Genomic DNA, 9,471 nt, shown 5'->3' with positions numbered 1-9,471 from the left:
TTTGTTAATCTTTTCTTATGGTTTTGTTTTATCGGTCAGTCGTGGTCTAATGGTGAGAGAGTCAGGCTTGTAAGCTGAAGGTTGTGGGTTCGAGTCTCAGGTCCAGCAGGGATTGTAGGTGGAGAGAGTGAATATCCAGCGCTCTCTTCTACCTTCAACACCACGACTGAGATGAGACCCTCGAGCAAGAACTGAACCCCAACTGTTCCTCAGATGTGTGTGTGTGTGTGTGTGTGTGTGTGTGTGTGTGTTAAATGCAGAGCACATGTTCAGAGTATGGGACACTATATTTGGCCACACGTCACATCCTTTCCTTTTCCTGAAAGTAAACAGTAATCTTTAATCTGACTGTAAGTGCTGTAGAGTATAATGATACTAACTCTAGTTTCTCCAGCTTGAATTGTGTGTTCATCAGTAGATCACTGAGGTGTTTCACTCCAGAGTCTCCTAGTAGTTCATTCAGACTCAGGTTCAGTTCTCTCAGGTGTGATGGGTTTGATTTCAGAGCTGAAGTCAGGATGACACACTGTTTCTCTGTCATACTGCAATCACGCAGACTGAAGACAGAAAGAGAAAACACAATGAATCAGACACGTTATGTTCATGTGTGAGTAATTCATCATGTGTTAACAACATACACTGCAATAATAAAAAAGGTAAAAAATGTAACATTTACAAAACCTTACATTTAGTCATATATCAGACACTTTTATCCAAAGTGACTTACAAATGAGGACAACTGAAGCAATCATAATCAACAAAAGAGCAATGATGCACAAGTAGCTTTTTGTTAATTGTATAATAAATAATAAGAATAATAAACTGATTGAATATACTCGTGGTGCACATAAGTGTTCTGCGGGTGCGCATGCGTGACCTAAATGAGAAATGCGCAGTAAATTAGTTCAGAACGCGCATTTGTGGACCGACATGTTTGACAGCTGTTAATGCACAATTACTATTTTAGATGACAAACTGTACTGTATACAAACTAAAAGCACAAATCTAGACTACAACAGGGCTAGGCAACGGCAGTCCTGGAGTGCCGAAGTCCTGCAGAGTTTAGCTCCAACCCTGAAAAAAAGCCTCACTTGTCTGAATCCTGAAGACCTGATGAATTTGTTCAGGTGTGTTTGATTAGGGTTAGAGCTAAACTCAGGACAGCGGCACTCAGGGACCAATGTTGCCTATCCCTGGACAACAACAAGCTTTTTCCCAAGTCCGTTACATCACAAACCCAGATAAACCCCGCCCCCGGGAACATGTGATGAAGGGGGCGAGGCCATGCTGTGCTGCTTTAGAGATGAGGAAGAGAAATCTTGGGGTGCACGTAAAAATATGTTCATATATAAATCGCGATTCTATCTTTTAAAGATTCTAATGGATTCACAAGTTTCAAAATCAATGTTCTATAGCAGCGGCTCTTAATACTGTTCCTTGCGTCACTCTGCACAAGCTCTGCATTACTTTCTCTCTCTCTTTCAGCTCCAACAAACTGTTCTATTTAAACACTTATTTCCACATAGCAATGAGAAGCATTCCACATGGACACACGTGTGGTTGCTGAGCTGTATTAAAGCTTTCATCAGAACAAACCTTTATATTACAAGCTAACAGAAGTAGTAGCATTTATGAACAACAGCATATCTAAAAGTATGAGACAACAACAAACAAATATACCATTAAGAGCCGTGCTTGCACAGGTTCTGCACGATTAGCCTTTTTCACACTGCCATGTTTCTGGCTTTCGGATTGGCGCTTGCAGGGTAAAAGTTTTTTCCGGTGACAACTGTGGCCGTACTTTACAAGAATGAGTTCAAGAATCAAAGTCTTTTTATTGGTGGTAGGCATAGATGATTTTTTTTATTATCTAGATTTATCTCACTGTAATCTTGGAATTAATCTAGATTAATTTAGATTAAAATGGCTCATTTGAATTCTGCTGAAGGCATTCAGAATATGTGTGCTACCCAAATAAAATAATGACTAAAAGTAAGTCTTTTAGAAGGGATTTCTCAAGACAGGTGGAGCATTAGACCAGGGGCTCATTTCCTGTTTCCAAAATGCATCAAAAACTGCTTGAAAAAGATGTAAACGAATTCCACATTGCACAAGGTGCAAACAACCTTACGCCGATTACACACATAATCCGTCTGCAGTGCATATGCGTTGCGTTTTTTTTTTTACGCACCCATGTTAACGGATTCCAGCGTTCACGCGGTTGCGGTCTGTTAGTGTGTTCCAGGAGCGATGCGTCTGCAGCAGTGCACGTGTACTTCAATAACTGTCTGGTTTGGTTCAGCAACAAAATCAGACATCAGAAGACTACAGAGAACTGTTCGGACTGCCGAAAGGGTTATTGGGGCTCCCCTGCCCACCCTTCAAAAACTGTATAAATCCAGAGTGAGGAAAAGGGCTCAGAAAATCACTCTGGATCCCTCACATCCAAGTCACCCCATCTTTGAACTTTTGCCATCTGGCCGACGCCTCAGAGCCGCAAATACCAGAACAGCAAGGCACAAGAACAGTTTCTTCCCCCAGGCAATCTACCTCATGAACAGTTAAATGTTCCCCACTTATGCAATAAAAATGTGCAATATCCTTATTTATTTGTTACCCCTCCATCCTAGTACATCGCTGCATCTTACTCAATTCTATTCCATTATCATTTATAGCACAATTGTTTATACACTTATTTATTTAAAAAAAAAATGTGTCTGTGTGTTGTTGTCTCTGTGTACTGGAAGCTTATGTCACTAAAACAAATTCCTTGTATGCACAAGCATACTTGTCAATAAAGCTCTTTCTGATTCAGATTCAGATTCTGAACATACCGAGTAGCGGACTGCAAACGCGTCCTGTCTGAAAGCACAATGCGTCGGTGCTGCTTCAGCACCACATACGTAACGCCCACAGACTGCATACACACTGCAGACGGATTATATGTGAAACAGGCGTGCGTCTTGTCGAGGTTTCCATTGGGAAGTTTAAAAAAAAAAAAAAAGAAATTCCCTGAAGCAAACCCGGTGGCTTCAGCTGCATCCATGTTAGCACGTCACGTTTGATGTGGTAATTTCACAAGAGGGAAACACACAGGTTTAAAGACTCGTTCTCGCCCCCTACAGATTCGGCTAGGTATACATCCGTGCTAAAATATCAAAGTGAAAGTCCTCATAGCTCGTCTAGTATAGACCCAGCTCTCAACCCAACTTTGAGAATAGATTAACGGCGATATTTTTTTTTAATCGCCCGATAAGAGTCTTACGTTAGCGCAGCACGTTAACGCTGATAACGGCCCACCACTACTTTTTATACAAATGAAAGATTATGAAAATGCTTGAACTGCCGTCACTTTACAAAGTGCAAACATTTCACAATTAACTTTTTTGTGTCAGCATGGGTCATCAAAAACAAGTTTGTTTAATTCTAAATGATGGCATTTACAATTCAGTTAGTTTTGCCGTTCTGTCCGCTTGGATCTCGCTAGGGAAGGGCGTATCGATCTGAAATATCAATATATCGATACTGATGTGAGAATCGAAAGAATCGATACTCAAAAAAAAAATGTTTGATTGAATTGATTTTGTTTAACAAAAAAAATTAATACAATAATGAGTACAATACGCAATTGGATTGGACGAATAACCTGTGTCAGAAAATAATTGTGCAGCAGGGAGAGAGCTCTTGTGTACGTTGTAGACATTACTATTCACAGTGTTACCAAGTTCACAGTTTTCTCATGGAAATGGGCAACTTTGTCACTGTTTTAGCATATTGAAGTGACCCCAGTAATGTGTATTTAAGCCCGGAATGTGATTTTTACCAAGGGACCACCTCGAAACACGGTTAGTTTGGGCTATTTTTGAGGAGGCAGATTTTGTTTTGAAAACCTGGCAACCCTTTTTTGTCCACTATTGACTTTCTTCTCTCTCAGCGAACTCGTGTGTGTGTGTGTGTGTGTGTGTGATGTAAAAAAAGGCATATGTAAAAAAAAAAAGAAAAAAAAAAGGCACATGGATCAAAGCACTGTGAGGCAGCGGAGGAGAGACTCAAAATATTTATAAATATAAAACACATTTTTGCCCCGTTTGTGTTTGTTATTTTAATATTTACACTATTATTCAAAGTATAAAACATAGTTTTTTACAATACAACACATGGTTCTTAATCAAATTTTTAAGGGGGGCAACCCTCAGATGAGGGGGGGGTGGGGGGGGTGGGGGGTCCTGATTGTGATTTGATGTGATTTTAGATGGAGCAGCATTTAAAACACAGATATGCAATATATCACTGTCAAGTTATGCAATATCATGTTCATAATCACAGATGAATCATCTTCAGTTATGGTTAATCAGTGCAATGGATGATGGGAAATGTAGTCCGGGGGACACATAACAGTCTGTGTAGTGTGAGTCAATATAACAGGAGGAGGACCTCTGGTGGAGAGCGGACGGAAGACCACAGACAGGATTCATGACAGTTTTGAGGAGAAGGAAAGTTATTCAGATTTATGAAGGTAAACAGTAATCTTTAATCTGACTGTAACTGCTGTAGAGTATAATGATACTAACTGTAGTTTCTCCAGCTTGAATTGTGTGTTCATCAGTAGATCACTGAGGTGTTTCACTCCAGAGTCTCCTAGTAGTTTATTCCAGATCAGGTTCAGTTCTCTCAGGTGTGATGGGTTTGATTTCAGAGCTGAAGTCAGGATGAGACACTGTTTCTCTGTAATACTGCATCCACACAGACTGAAGACAGAAAGAGAAAACACAATGAATCAGACACGTTATGTTCATGTGTGAGTAATTCATCATGTGTTAACAACATACAGTGCAATAAATAAAACATTACCAAAAACCTTATTATATGACCATAAACACCATACATTTTAAGAGTATTTTATCACCAATAAACACTTTCTTTACTGTACAGTTCACAGTGTGTGTGTGTTCACGGTGTGTGTGTGTGTGTGTGTGTATGTGTGTGTGTTCAGGGTGTGTGTGTGTGTGTGTTCAGTGTATGTGTGTGTCTTCCCGGTGGGCATGTTTTTATGACATATCAGGACACAACTCTGTATAATGACATGGGTATGACACAGGTATTACAAGGAGAGGGTGACTTATGAGGACATAACCCATGTCCCCATTTTTCAAAACGCTTATAAATCATACAGAATTAGTTTTTTTGAGAAAGTAAAAAAGCACAAAGTTTCCTGTGAGGGTTAGGGTTAGGTGTAGGGTTAGTGAATGGCGATAGAATATACAGTTTCTACATTATAAAAACCATTACGCCTATGGGATGAACACACTTTACACAAAAACAAACATGTGTGTGTGTGAGTGTGTGTGTGAGTGTGTGTGTTTGTGTGTGAGTGTGTGTGTGTTAAATGCAGAGCACATGTTCAGAGTATAGGACACTATACTTGGCCACACGTCACATCCTTTCCTTTCCTTTTCCTGAAAGTAAACAGTAATCTTTAATCTGACTGTAACTGCTGTAGAGTATAATGATACTAACTCTAGTTTCTCCAGCTTGAATTGTGTGTTCATCAGTAGATCACTGAGGTGTTTCACTCCAGAGTCTCCTAGTAGTTTATTACAGCTCAGGTCCAGTTCTCTCAGGTGTGATGGGTTTGATTTCAGAGCTGAAGTCAGGATGACACACTGTTTCTCTGTAATACTGCATCTCCACAGACTGAAGACAGAAAGAGAAAACACAATGAATCAGACACGTTATGTTCATGATGTCACAGAAGAACAACCTTCATCTGTCAAACCACAGCATCTGAATCTACATTGAGAGAAAGAGAGAAGATAGAAGAACACTATTTAATAAAGTCACAATGTCTTGATAAAACAAAAAACAGAGGAAGAGTGTCTGAACACCTTTGGATAATTTTCCACAAGTTGGTCTTCAAAACAGAAAAACAAATAAGTTGTTCATTTAATCAAATAATTGACACTTCTCATGATTTATGTACAATTTCTCCTGATTCTTGATAGAAATACAATGAAGTTTTAATTCCTAACAACCTTGTGTGAAAGGTGCTAAAATCTTTCATATCTTTTTATGTCTATCATATAATTCTTATTTCATCTCAATGAATCGGACACGTTATGTTCATGTGTAAGTTAAATTAATTTTGAGTAAACATCATACAGAGCAATTAATAAAATGTTGCTACACCTTGAATACAAAATAAATAATTACACAGCCATAAACTAAAACAAAAACAAAACTAGGATTTGAGGATATTAGTTACATTTCAAGTCTGGAGAATCTTTAGTCAGACCAAAAAAAAGGTTTGTGATTTGTGATGTAATTAAGCTACAAGATTAACTACAGAACACTTTACAATAAAATATATATTGTTTAAATGTAACAAATCAAGAAAATTCAAATTTACGTCAAGACATGTTAAGATTGTAGTTTACAGTCAACAAGTACATTTTGTGATCCAGTTTTATATTTATTTTTAATGCAGTTCAGGAATTAATTTTAGATGAAAAGCTGATAATTGTTTGTTATTGCTGTGATCTCATGTGACTGACAGGTTTTCACTCCTTCACATCATCAGACGAGAGAATAGATGTGTTTATGAGAGAAAGTGATAGTTATTTTCATTAAAGATCACAAGGATCCATTCATTTTTGGAAATAAATTATGTACCCTGATAAATCAATCTCAGTGTAACTGCTGTAGAGTATAATGATACTAACTCTAGTTTCTCCAGCTTGAATTGTGTGTTCATCAGTAGATCACTGAGGTGTTTCACTCCAGAGTCTCCTAGTAGTTTATTCCCGCTCAGGTTCAGTTCTCTCAGGTGTGATGGGTTTGATTTCAGAGCTGAAGTCAGGATGAGACACTGTTTCTCTGTCATACTGCAATCACTCAGACTGAAGACAGAAAGAGAAGACACAATGAATCAGACACGTTATGTTCATGTGTGAGTAATTCATCATGTGTTAACAACATACAGTGCAATAAATAAAACATTACCAAAAACCTTATTATATGACCATAAACACCATACATTTTAAGAGTATTTTATCACCAATAAACACTTTCTTTACTGTACAGTTCACAGTGTGTGTGTGTTCACGGTGTGTGTGTGTGTGTGTGTGTATGTGTGTGTGTTCAGGGTGTGTGTGTGTGTGTGTTCAGTGTATGTGTGTGTCTTCCCGGTGGGCATGTTTTTATGACATATCAGGACACAACTCTGTATAATGACATGGGTATGACACAGGTATTACAAGGAGAGGGTGACTTATGAGGACATAACCCATGTCCCCATTTTTCAAAACGCTTATAAATCATACAGAATTAGTTTTTTTGAGAAAGTAAAAAAGCACAAAGTTTCCTGTGAGGGTTAGGGTTAGGTGTAGGGTTAGTGAATGGCGATAGAATATACAGTTTCTACATTATAAAAACCATTACGCCTATGGGATGAACACACTTTACACAAAAACAAACATGTGTGTGTGTGAGTGTGTGTGTGAGTGTGTGTGTTTGTGTGTGAGTGTGTGTGTGTTAAATGCAGAGCACATGTTCAGAGTATAGGACACTATACTTGGCCACACGTCACATCCTTTCCTTTCCTTTTCCTGAAAGTAAACAGTAATCTTTAATCTGACTGTAACTGCTGTAGAGTATAATGATACTAACTCTAGTTTCTCCAGCTTGAATTGTGTGTTCATCAGTAGATCACTGAGATGTTTCACTCCAGAGTCTCCTAGTAGTTCATTCCAGCTCAGCTTCAGTTCTCTCAGGTGTGATGGGTTTGATTTCAGAGCTGAAGTCAGGATGAGACACTGTTTCTCTGTAATACTGCATCCACACAGACTGAAGACAGAAAGAGAAAACACAATGAATCAGACACGTTATGTTCATGATGTCACAGAAGAACAACCTTCATCTGTCAAACCACAGCATCTGAATCTACATTGAGAGAAAGAGAGAAGATAGAAGAACACTATTTAATAAAGTCACAATGTCTTGATAAAACAAAAAACAGAGGAAGAGTGTCTGAACACCTTTGGATAATTTTCCACAAGTTGGTCTTCAAAACAGAAAAACAAATAAGTTGTTCATTTAATCAAATAATTGACACTTCTCATGATTTATGTACAATTTCTCCAGATTCTTGATAGAAATACAATGAAGTTTTAATTCCTAACAACCTTGTGTGAAAGGTGCTAAAATCTTTCATATCTTTTTATGTCTATCATATAATTCTTATTTCATCTCAATGAATCGGACACGTTATGTTCATGTGTAAGTTAAATTAATTTTGAGTAAACATCATACAGAGCAATTAATAAAATGTTGCTACACCTTGAATACAAAATAAATAATTACACAGCCATAAACTAAAACAAAAACAAAACTAGGATTTGAGGATATTAGTTACATTTCAAGTCTGGAGAATCTTTAGTCAGACCAAAAAAAAGGTTTGTGATTTGTGATGTAATTAAGCTACAAGATTAACTACAGAACACTTTACAATAAAATATATATTGTTTAAATGTAACAAATCAAGAAAATTCAAATTTACGTCAAGACATGTTAAGATTGTAGTTTACAGTCAACAAGTACATTTTGTGATCCAGTTTTATATTTATTTTTAATGCAGTTCAGGAATTAATTTTAGATGAAAAGCTGATAATTGTTTGTTATTGCTGTGATCTCATGTGACTGACAGGTTTTCACTCCTTCACATCATCAGACGAGAGAATAGATGTGTTTATGAGAGAAAGTGATAGTTATTTTCATTAAAGATCACAAGGATCCATTCATTTTTGGAAATAAATTATGTACCCTGATAAATCAATCTCAGTGTAACTGCTGTAGAGTATAATGATACTAACTCTAGTTTCTCCAGCTTGAATTGTGTGTTCATCAGTAGATCACTGAGGTGTTTCACTCCAGAGTCTCCTAGTAGTTTATTCCCGCTCAGGTTCAGTTCTCTCAGGTGTGATGGGTTTGATTTCAGAGCTGAAGTCAGGATGAGACACTGTTTCTCTGTAATACTGCATCCACGCAGACTGAAGACAGAAAGAGAAAACACAATGAATCAGACACGTTATGTTCATGAAGTCACAGCAGAACAACCTTCATCTGTCAAATCACAGCATCTTAATCTACATTGACAGAAAGAGAGAAGATAGAAGACAAGTTGGTCTTCAAAACAGAAAAACAAATAAGTTGTTCATTTAATCAAATAATTGACACTTCTCATGATTTATGTAAAATTTGTGCTGATTCTTGATAGAAATACAATGAAGTTTTAATTCCCAACAACTTTGTGTGAAAGGTGTTAACATCTTTCATATTTTTTTATTTCTGTCATATAATTCTTATTTCATCTTTTGTCTAAAACTGATCATATTCTCTAAAATAAAAGTCCTGACTGCTGTGTGTTTGTGTTTAAACTGATTCTGGTCTGTACATCACTACAACGTAAATGCATTC

General features: G+C 37.3%; 1 long non-coding RNA gene across 2 annotated transcripts; it reads right to left on the bottom strand.

Moving 5' to 3' along the window:
* Window positions 1–454: 454 nt before the first annotated feature.
* Window positions 455–8,925, bottom strand: LOC113104001 (uncharacterized). 2 transcript variants are annotated; one of them, XR_003291804.1, is made up of 2 exons: window positions 8,868–8,925; window positions 455–557 (listed from the first exon to the last, which is right to left on the bottom strand). It is a non-coding gene; the product is annotated as an uncharacterized LOC113104001 (long non-coding RNA). The 2 variants fall into 2 exon arrangements; XR_003291805.1 differs by lacking the exon at window positions 8,868–8,925 and adding an exon at window positions 4,572–4,629.
* Window positions 8,926–9,471: the final 546 nt, after the last annotated feature.

Source organism: Carassius auratus, unplaced genomic scaffold (assembly GCF_003368295.1).
Source record: "Carassius auratus strain Wakin unplaced genomic scaffold, ASM336829v1 scaf_tig00217882, whole genome shotgun sequence".
NCBI lineage: Eukaryota > Metazoa > Chordata > Actinopteri > Cypriniformes > Cyprinidae > Carassius > Carassius auratus.
The sequence above is the reverse complement of the archived record's forward strand: the minus strand, read 5'-3'. Positions and strand labels throughout refer to the sequence as shown.